Here is a 9,029-nt window from a genome sequence, read left to right as displayed (position 1 = left end):
ATAGTAGGATTGAGTCTTCTCTGTGGCTGCCTCACAGGTAGAAACTCATCCTCTAGTAGAATCCGGTGCATGCATATGGCAGGACTAATCCCAGGAAGGTCAGCAAGAGTCCAACCAATGGCTTTCCTGTGGTCTCTCAAAACCTGCAACAGTCTCTCCTCCTGATCAGATTCAAGAATGCTAGCTATAATGACAGGAAGCCCTTGATTGTCCTCTAAATAAGCATACTTCAAATGTGCAGGTAAAGGCTTTAACTCCACTGATGGTGTCTGCACAGTGGATGGTACTGACAATGAAGAAGGTAGAGATGGAGATGATGTCTCAGATGCTGGTGATGGAACATCTACTGATGTGGCTAAATCTGCTATACCTGAAATAGCAACACTAATTTCTGCACAAATAGCACACATAGATGAATCATCATCACAAGTACATGATGGGTCAGTAAAATCAGAAAAATCAGCAAGTAGATCATCATCAAAATCTGTGCAATCATCAACTAATAAATCAATAACATCCAAACTAAAAACAGAATGGTTTTCTATTGGATGTCTCATAGCCTCAAAAATATTAAATTGCACCAGATTATCTCCAAACTCCATAGAAAGAGTCCCTACATGCACATCTATCTTTGTCCGTGCTGTCCTTAGGAATGGTCTCCCAAGGATTAATGTAGCATGACTGGATGACTCATCCTCCATTTCAAGAATGTAAAAGTCTGCAGGGAAAAGAAGATCTTCTACTTTGACCAGCACATCCTCTACTACTCCAAGTGGCTGCACAATGCTCCTGTTTGCCAATTGAATGCTCACACCTGTGGGGTCAAGTCTCCAATCTGCAATGATCTAAAAACAGATGCAGGCATAACATTTATTGAAGCACCTAGATCCAGCATAGCATTAGTAAACATTTCTTCTCCTATAGTACAAGGGATAGTAAAAGTTCCTGGATCTTTGCACTTTTGTGGCAAATCAGGAAGTAGATCATGTGGAATAATGGCAGACACATTTTTCTTCTGGAGTAATGCAAAACCATTTCTTCCCATGTTCACTCTCTCATCACCCTTCAACTTCCTCTTATTAGTACATAATTCCTTAAGGAACTTTGCATATTTTGGAATTTGTCGGATGGCATCAAGGAGAGGAATGTTGACTTCCACCTTGCTAAACATATCCAGCAGTTCGGTATCAATTTCTAATCTCTTCTTTGCTGGTCTATTCGAAAAGGGGAGTGGAATCTCTGATCTCCTCTTTGCTGCATCATTATTTTCAGTTGCACCTGCAAAGGAAGAATCACATTCCACTGGTGCTACAACTGATTGTTGCTGCACTGGTGGTAACTCTTTTCCACTTCTCAAGGTAATGGCACTCACATTCCCCTTTGGATTTAAAACTGTTTGAGAGGGAAGTTTGTCAGAACCTTGAGATTGAAACTGATTTACCTGAGATGCTAACTGGCCAATTTGAGTCTTTAAATCTTGGACAGTGGCATCCATATTTCTCTGAAACTGCAACTGTTGTTGTTGAAACTGTAAATTTTGTGCAGCCATCTGTTGCATCATCTCCTCGAATGAAGGTCCACTCTTTTGTGCAGGAGGAGGTGTAGGTGCTGGTGGTTGTTGTTGCTGATGCTTGAATGGAGGCTGATATTTTCCAGAAGGTTGAAATGAAGGTTGTTGTTGTTGTTGCCCCCATTTCAAATTTGGATGATCCTTCCAACCTGGGTTGTATGTTTGGGAGTATGGATTGTAATTTTGTTGCTGTTGTGGAAGCCTATATTGTTGTTGCTGGTTGGTGTAAATTCCAGAAACATTTGCATCTATTTCTTGTAGAGTAGGACATGAATGTGTATAATGCTCCTCTGAAGAACAAATGCCACAAACTATTGCTGGACCTTCACTTGCTGTACTCGCTTGTTGTTTTTGTTCAATTGCTAAATGTCTCACCATGGTGGTCAGCTCATTAATTTTGTTTTCCAGCCTTTGATTATCCACACCACAAACAGAACTAGAACCAGCACCAGCACCAATTGCCATCTCATTTACTCCCTTGATAGCTCCTCTAAATCCAAATTGCTGAGTGTTGGCTGCCATGTTCGAAATGAGTTGTCTTGCAGCATTTGGTGTCTTATCCATCAGTGCTCCTCCACTTGCTGCATCTATCATGTTCCTATCCATCCAGGTTAGTCCTTCATAAAAATATTGAATCAATAATTGCTCACTAATTTGATGTTGAGGACATGTAGCACACAGCTTGTTGAATCTCTCCCAGTATTCATACAAAGTCTCTCCATTCAGTTGCCTTATACCACAAATCTCTTTCCTAATTGTTGTTGTTCTGGATGCAGGAAAGAATTTCTCTAGGAACAACCTCTTCATTTGATTCCATGTAGTGATTGTTGTTGGTAGAAAGTAGAGCCAATCTTTTGCAACACCATCCAGAGAGAAAGGAAATGCCTTCATTTTGACATGATCTTCAGGAACTCCTTGAGGTCTCATGGTGGAACACACTACATGGAACTCCTTTAAATGCTTATGAGGATCTTCACCTGCAAGTCCATGAAACTTGGGCAACAAATGGATAAGTCCAAATTTAAGCTCATAATTTGTTTGATTATCAGGATATTGGACACACCATGGTTGATACACAACATTAGGTGTAGCCAATTCCTTCAAAGTGAGTTCACGATTATCAGCCATGATATCAAATTCAGAATCAGTTTCAGAAGAAGAGCAAGATTGAAAATTAAAAGTATCACTATTTGAGCAGGATTGAAAATTAAAGGTAGAATTAATAACTACTTCAGAATTAACTATACTACTATTATTATTCTGACTAGACTTAGACCTTAACCTATGATGAAGTGTTCTTTCTATCTCAGGATCAAAATCATGTAATGTACCAGGGTTGGACCTAGTCATGCAAGTAAGAACACATACAAGGTTATGAAGTCAAAAGTCAACAAAAAAGTCAAAAGTCAACAGAAAAGTCAATATTTACTATATAAGCAACTGTAACATGCAAAACTATACCAAATGAATTTTAAAAAATATTTCACCACCAGAACATCATTTCATACATGATTTCCTAATTTTGAGATTTTTTTTGTGATTTTAAAAATATCAAAAACAGTAAAAAATTGAAAAAGTGGTCTAAATGAAGGAATTTGCCAAAAAGGACCCCCAACACCTGTAGTTATTCCATAATAGGGGTGCCTTGATGTATGAATTTTAGCTACCTTCCCACCAATTTTCAGCCCAATCTGACAACTTTCGCAAAAAAAGACCAAAATACCCCTACAAAAAATTATACAGAACTCATAGAAGATTTTTGGAATGGTTTCATGGAGAGCCAAAACCAAATTCTTCAGGAAATGATTTCTACTAGTCCTCTATTTTTGGAATGTGTTTCCTCTGTTTTTCCTCTGTTTCCTTTCCTTGTTTTTCCAGCTAAAATACAGCACACAAAAAAAACGCAAAGAAACCACACAATATTGCTACAAAAACACTACAAATTACCTAAACAAGACAATTCAAAGACAAACACAATAGTATTGAAAACAAAACTGCAAAAACAACAATGAATTAGAGACAGATTAGAGTCAGAATTAGTGACAGAATCAAAGATACAATTGAATTACAAAATACTACACTATAAATTCGAAAAAATTTCTACAAACAGTTAGTATACATGATAAAAATCAAAACAAAATGACTTATGTCCCCGGCAACGGCGCCATTTTGATAGCTAAGTCGTATCACTATTAAACAATTCTAGGTTCTTCAACAAATTTCTGTAATATAGAGGACTTAACCTAGGTCATCTCTCAAGGACACAAGCACATTGTATTTTGAATTTAATCATGTATGTAAATCAATTTAGAACTCGGGGGGAAATTTTCAAACAAACAATTAGAACAGTATCAAGAAAGCAAAGAAATCAAATCAACACAAAATTTCAGTAGTATAAGAGTTCAGTTCAAGGTTTCAATTCCTACAGTATAATCATCATTGTTCACAATGAATACGAATTCTCAATCCATCTAATTCAATCCGAAATTAATCCAAACAGTTTTCTAAATCTAGATTTTGAATTTTATTAAAACAGAAACTACAATCGCACATTCCAAATTTCAACAAAATTCAAGAAAAGTAACCGATTGAATTAGGGATTTAGGTTATTTCTAATCAGAAAATACTTCTTCTCATTTTAAATTAGGAATCAAAACAGAGATTCAATATCATGAAAACCGAATTTAAACTAAACAGAAAAGAGGAGAAGAAGAAGAAAGAATTCGTTCGGTAAAAATTAGAAACTCAAATTTACCGTAGTTCTTGAAACCTTAAACCGATTAAGGAATTAGCTTTGCCTCATTATCATGTTGCAGCAAATTCCAATTGAGAGAAGAAATTCCGTGAGACAGAGAAAAATTCGTGTAAGAGGAAGTGAGAGAGAAAGATGCAAAGTTTCTAAAGAGAGAAGAGAGAACTTGGAAGAGAAACTTCTTCAGGAAGTAATCTCCAATCTGAAAATCTAACAAAAAATTTTTCAAGACACCACTCCTGAGTCATTACATGGTTTTAAAGACAAAATAATGGGCCTAAAGCCAAAGGTCCAGTCCACTAATTACAATTGAAAAGCCTAATTAACTAAACTAATCAGTTTCATGACAAGCTGAACAATTCAGTGCAGAGCCGCGACTTTAAAGCACGATTTTGGGTCTGAAATGTCCAAACTGGGTTTTTCGTCCAACATGAGAATTGTAGATCTCTGTCTTATCTTTACAGGGACACCAAGTTTGCCAAATTCCGAGTTGAATAGCTCCAGATATGGCTTGTACAAGAAACTGTGTCAAAACAGGAAATTCTTACGGAAAATTAGTAAAATTTATAACTAATTCCTAAATGATTCACTAATGCAAATCTAAACTAAAACATGAATATAGGATACTAAAAAGAATCAAATAAGGTAAAAACACATAAATAAAGATATACTAAAATATTACTATCAACATCACATGGGAATGCTTAAACAAGAAGACAAATGGGTGTTCAAAGGAGATGTACCCCCTACCCCGGAGCAGGCAACTGATGAAGACGGTGTTCCGTCACATGATGAGGATCAGCCACCACAGGTGGAAGCTGAACCTAATAGGGAGACTGAAGCGGAGCCAAAACCGTTTTCACCATTTGAGCAAATCATGATAAACAAGCTGGATGCGGTAATGGAAATGTCAAGGAGACATGAATCTTTGTTTTCTGGTATTCTTGACAGGTTTGATGATCTGGATCATGAAGTAAGGCTGCTCAAGACTCATCTTGGCATACCGGAGGATGAAGATTGATTACTATTTTGATGTTTGATAATTAGTTTTAATTAGGATTTTAAATTCTATTTTTGAACAATTAATTTTGATTTGGTTGTAATGTTTTCAATTTCTGAACATTTTAATGTTTTCTGGTGTTGAACAATTAAATTCTGATGAAATTTGGACTTTATTTTGCTGATTTGTTGTTTTGAATGTGGTATCATAATTCTGTTTTGCTTAACTAATGCAAAAATGCTCTGGTTTTGAGAGCATGTGTGAATGCTCTGTTTTGAAATTTGATGAGCAAATTGAGCCTTGGTTGATGGCTGATTACAATACTCTGTTTTGAGTATAAATGATTGTCATAATTGATTCATAGTTGATGGTATCATGGTTGATGTATATGATACTCTGTTTTGTGATTGTTTAGAATTGAATGAGTTTGGATTGCTGAATCAATAATTCTGACTTGGATATTGTGATACATAGCTTGATTTGTTTTTGATAATGCCAAAGGGGGAGAAAAGGTAGTTGTGTGGTTAGTTGTTATTTTTGCAGGTATTGTGCTTGTTGTGTGTGTATTGTGCAGGTTTTGTATGTTGGAATTAAAGAAAAGATTGAAGCACGATAGCATTGGATTGACATGATTTGAGTCATGGGTTGTCATCATCAAAAAGGGGGAGATTGTTGAGCTTAGGAGAGCTTGAAGCTTAAAGAAGTTTTGATGATCACAACATGTGTGTACAACAACAACTTGGAAGAACAACTTGGATGCACAAAAACAAAGTCAAGAAAATGCTATGTAATAGAGTTTAGAAAATAAAGTGTTTTGAATGAGTTTTTATGTTGTGTGTGCTTAGTATGCTTTGTGCATAAGCAAAATCTATATCTGAGCTAAGTAGGGAGTATATGATGATGAGTGAAAAGGTTGGAAAGTTATTTTGAGACTTAAAACGAAGTTTTGAAAACTAACTCAAAATAATCGATTATCGTTAAATATAATCGATTATTCCAGCAACAGGAAAAATGGGATGCCTTGCTGCAATAATCGATTATTTGCCAAAATAATCGATTATCCCAGAAACAACTCTCTGGAATAATCGATTATCTAGCAAAATAATCGATTATATTGCTCTTGGTTGATTTCCAGAAAACCTGAAGAACAAAATAATCGATTATTCTTTAAAATAATCGATTATCTGCGTCTGAGACTTTTATAAATAGTTTGAACTTTGAGAAACTTCAAAAAAGAGTTAGAACTGATAATCAAATTGAGAAAAACGTTTTTGTGGAGTCTTTGTGACATCTTGGAGAGTTTTCTTTGTGAATCCAAGAAGAGAAATGTTTATGAAAAACATTGAAAGGAGATCATCATCATCATATCATTCTTGAAAGGGGAAGATTAAGATTTGTGTCAAAGAATTCCAGGTGAATTCGTTCCTTTATTCTGTGTGAATACTTGTAAAATCTTGAGAATGGTTTCTCAAGTGGTAAGGTTTCTTGTAGTGGGTTTCTACAAGGGGTGCTTTCTTGGGGTCAAGAAAGTGGTTATCTTTTGTGTTGAAGTATATGCATGTGTGTGTGCTTGTAAACCTTCTTCCTTGAGATAGTGGAACAAATCTTGATCAGGTGCTGATTAAGGACTGGATGTAGGTCACATGTGGAGTGGCTGAACCAGTATAAAAGACTTGTGCAATCTTCTTCTACCTTTATCTTTTACTTTGAGTAATTTCTTAATTGAATATTAAAGAAGATAATTCTTGATTAACTTGTGTGTGTGAATATTGATGGTTTAATTTGAGTTAGAGCATTACATTTGAACCTCACTATTTTGTAATCAAGAAAGCATATATCATTCATACTTCCATAACAAGTCTTTAAAGGAGCTTCATTTGAAAATTCAGTCTTAGAAAAGTTTTAGTGAAATAAAGATCCTAAATACTCTGATAATTTTTAAAATGGTCATAGAATCCAATTCATCCCCCCCTCTTGGATTATGCCATTCTTTTCTAACAGAAACCACACATCAATGGATTTTCAGTAAATAAGCCCTACTCATTGAGGAACCCTCTTTACCTTACTAAGTTAAAGGAAAATGCTTGCTTAGCCACTAACTTGGGTTGAGATAGAACCACATCATGCCCAACCCAATGGGACAATTTCATTTAGCGACATCCGCGTTGTTGAGCAATAGTTATTGGCCTCAAAGTCAGAGGCTATTCATTGCTTTATAGGTTACACTCATTTAGTGACTTACGACATGTCCCAAATCCAAAGGCAACTGTCACTTAATAAGACTCCCTTGCTAAGTGACTCACAACGTGATCCACTTCTAGGGATCATTTGTCGTTGAGCGAAACCACCTTGCTAAGTAGCTTTCACTCATCCTTTTTAGTAACCTATGCTTGTTAGAGTAAGCCCCTCTCGCTTAGTAGAGCTTTATCATGTTCATTAGGTTTCGCTAAGTGAAACCTTGTCCTCGAGTGAAAATCAAGGACCTAAGAAGTCCTGCTTGATGACAACTAACTCAATAAGTGAAAATGCTCTACAACTTTAATGTGTAGGGCATTTTTAGGCATCACTTTCAACATGCAATCTCTCACAATACATCTAAACAACCTCAATTCAACATTAAGTAGGAAACAACACATGCAATGAGTTTTGAGGCACCAACTCAAGCAACAAGGATTTACGCCCCCCCCCCCAAACAACAACATTTATATGATATGTATAAACAACAATCAAGCTTATTCCCTTACCGTAGTTGAGCTCCCTACCAAGAAGATCCATGGTTTCAAAGATGATAAAAAGCTTTAGCAACATTCTAAAGACCTTCTCTCTAACTTCTTTATAGAATTTTGAAATTTGAAACCTTTTAAGTTTCTTTGTATATCTCAATCCTTTCTAGACCAACTGTTACACATTCAAGTTATATCACTAATATATCAAGCCAAGGGTTATCTCATCTCTAATCCACACTCCACAATAAACAAAACATCATAAAACAACATAAACAATATACATAAATACATATATTACAATAATACGTATTTATGAAAAACACTGTGTTACACCAATCACATCACATCCTCGCAATCTTATCGTTATAATTTTTGTGGGCCAATAAGCTATGTGAATGCTTAGTGTTTTAGAGATTTTTCCAAAATCTCATATAATTGACCTTACATCATATAAGTGATTTCATTAAGTATGTTCTTACAACTACATAATAGTTAACGTGACATTAATATAGAATCTAATACTTTCTTATACATACGAAGGTAGTAAAAAAGATTAAAATTGATTTAAATCAATTTATGTCAGTAGAACAAACAAATAACTTATTTATTCTTAATCTTCCTAGATCAATCTTATAAACAAATATGATTTATATTAGTATATATAAATGCATAACATATAATATAAAAATATTTACTGATATATTATAATGATGTGTACCAAATGTTGGATAAAATTAATGTTTATTCCACACATAACTTATCGTACTTTTATGTCCTATCTTAATTATTAAACAAGTCTCGAGAATTTTCTTATTTTCTTAAAACTACTTCCATATAAAAAATCAATTTTTAAAAAATAATTATTTTTCTAATTCAATTAATTAGTTTAAAAATTATAAAATATTATTTATTTAAAAAATTAGGATGTCACAAATATCATTTATTAAATACATGTTTTTATTTTTAATCTTTAATAGAATA

General features: G+C 34.6%; 1 non-coding gene across 1 annotated transcript; it reads left to right on the top strand.

The window, feature by feature from the left end:
* The first annotated feature begins 2,222 nt into the window (after nt 1–2,222).
* Nucleotides 2,223–2,329, top strand: LOC145958495 (small nucleolar RNA R71). Its single transcript, XR_014434336.1, has one exon. It is a non-coding gene; the product is annotated as a small nucleolar RNA R71 (small nucleolar RNA).
* The last annotated feature ends 6,700 nt before the right edge of the window (nt 2,330–9,029 follow it).

This window comes from Cajanus cajan, chromosome 5 (assembly GCF_000230855.2).
Source record: "Cajanus cajan strain Asha chromosome 5, NIPB_CcT2T_4, whole genome shotgun sequence".
NCBI lineage: Eukaryota > Viridiplantae > Streptophyta > Magnoliopsida > Fabales > Fabaceae > Cajanus > Cajanus cajan.
Note: the sequence above shows the minus strand (reverse complement) of the source record. Positions and strands in the feature narration are given on the sequence as shown.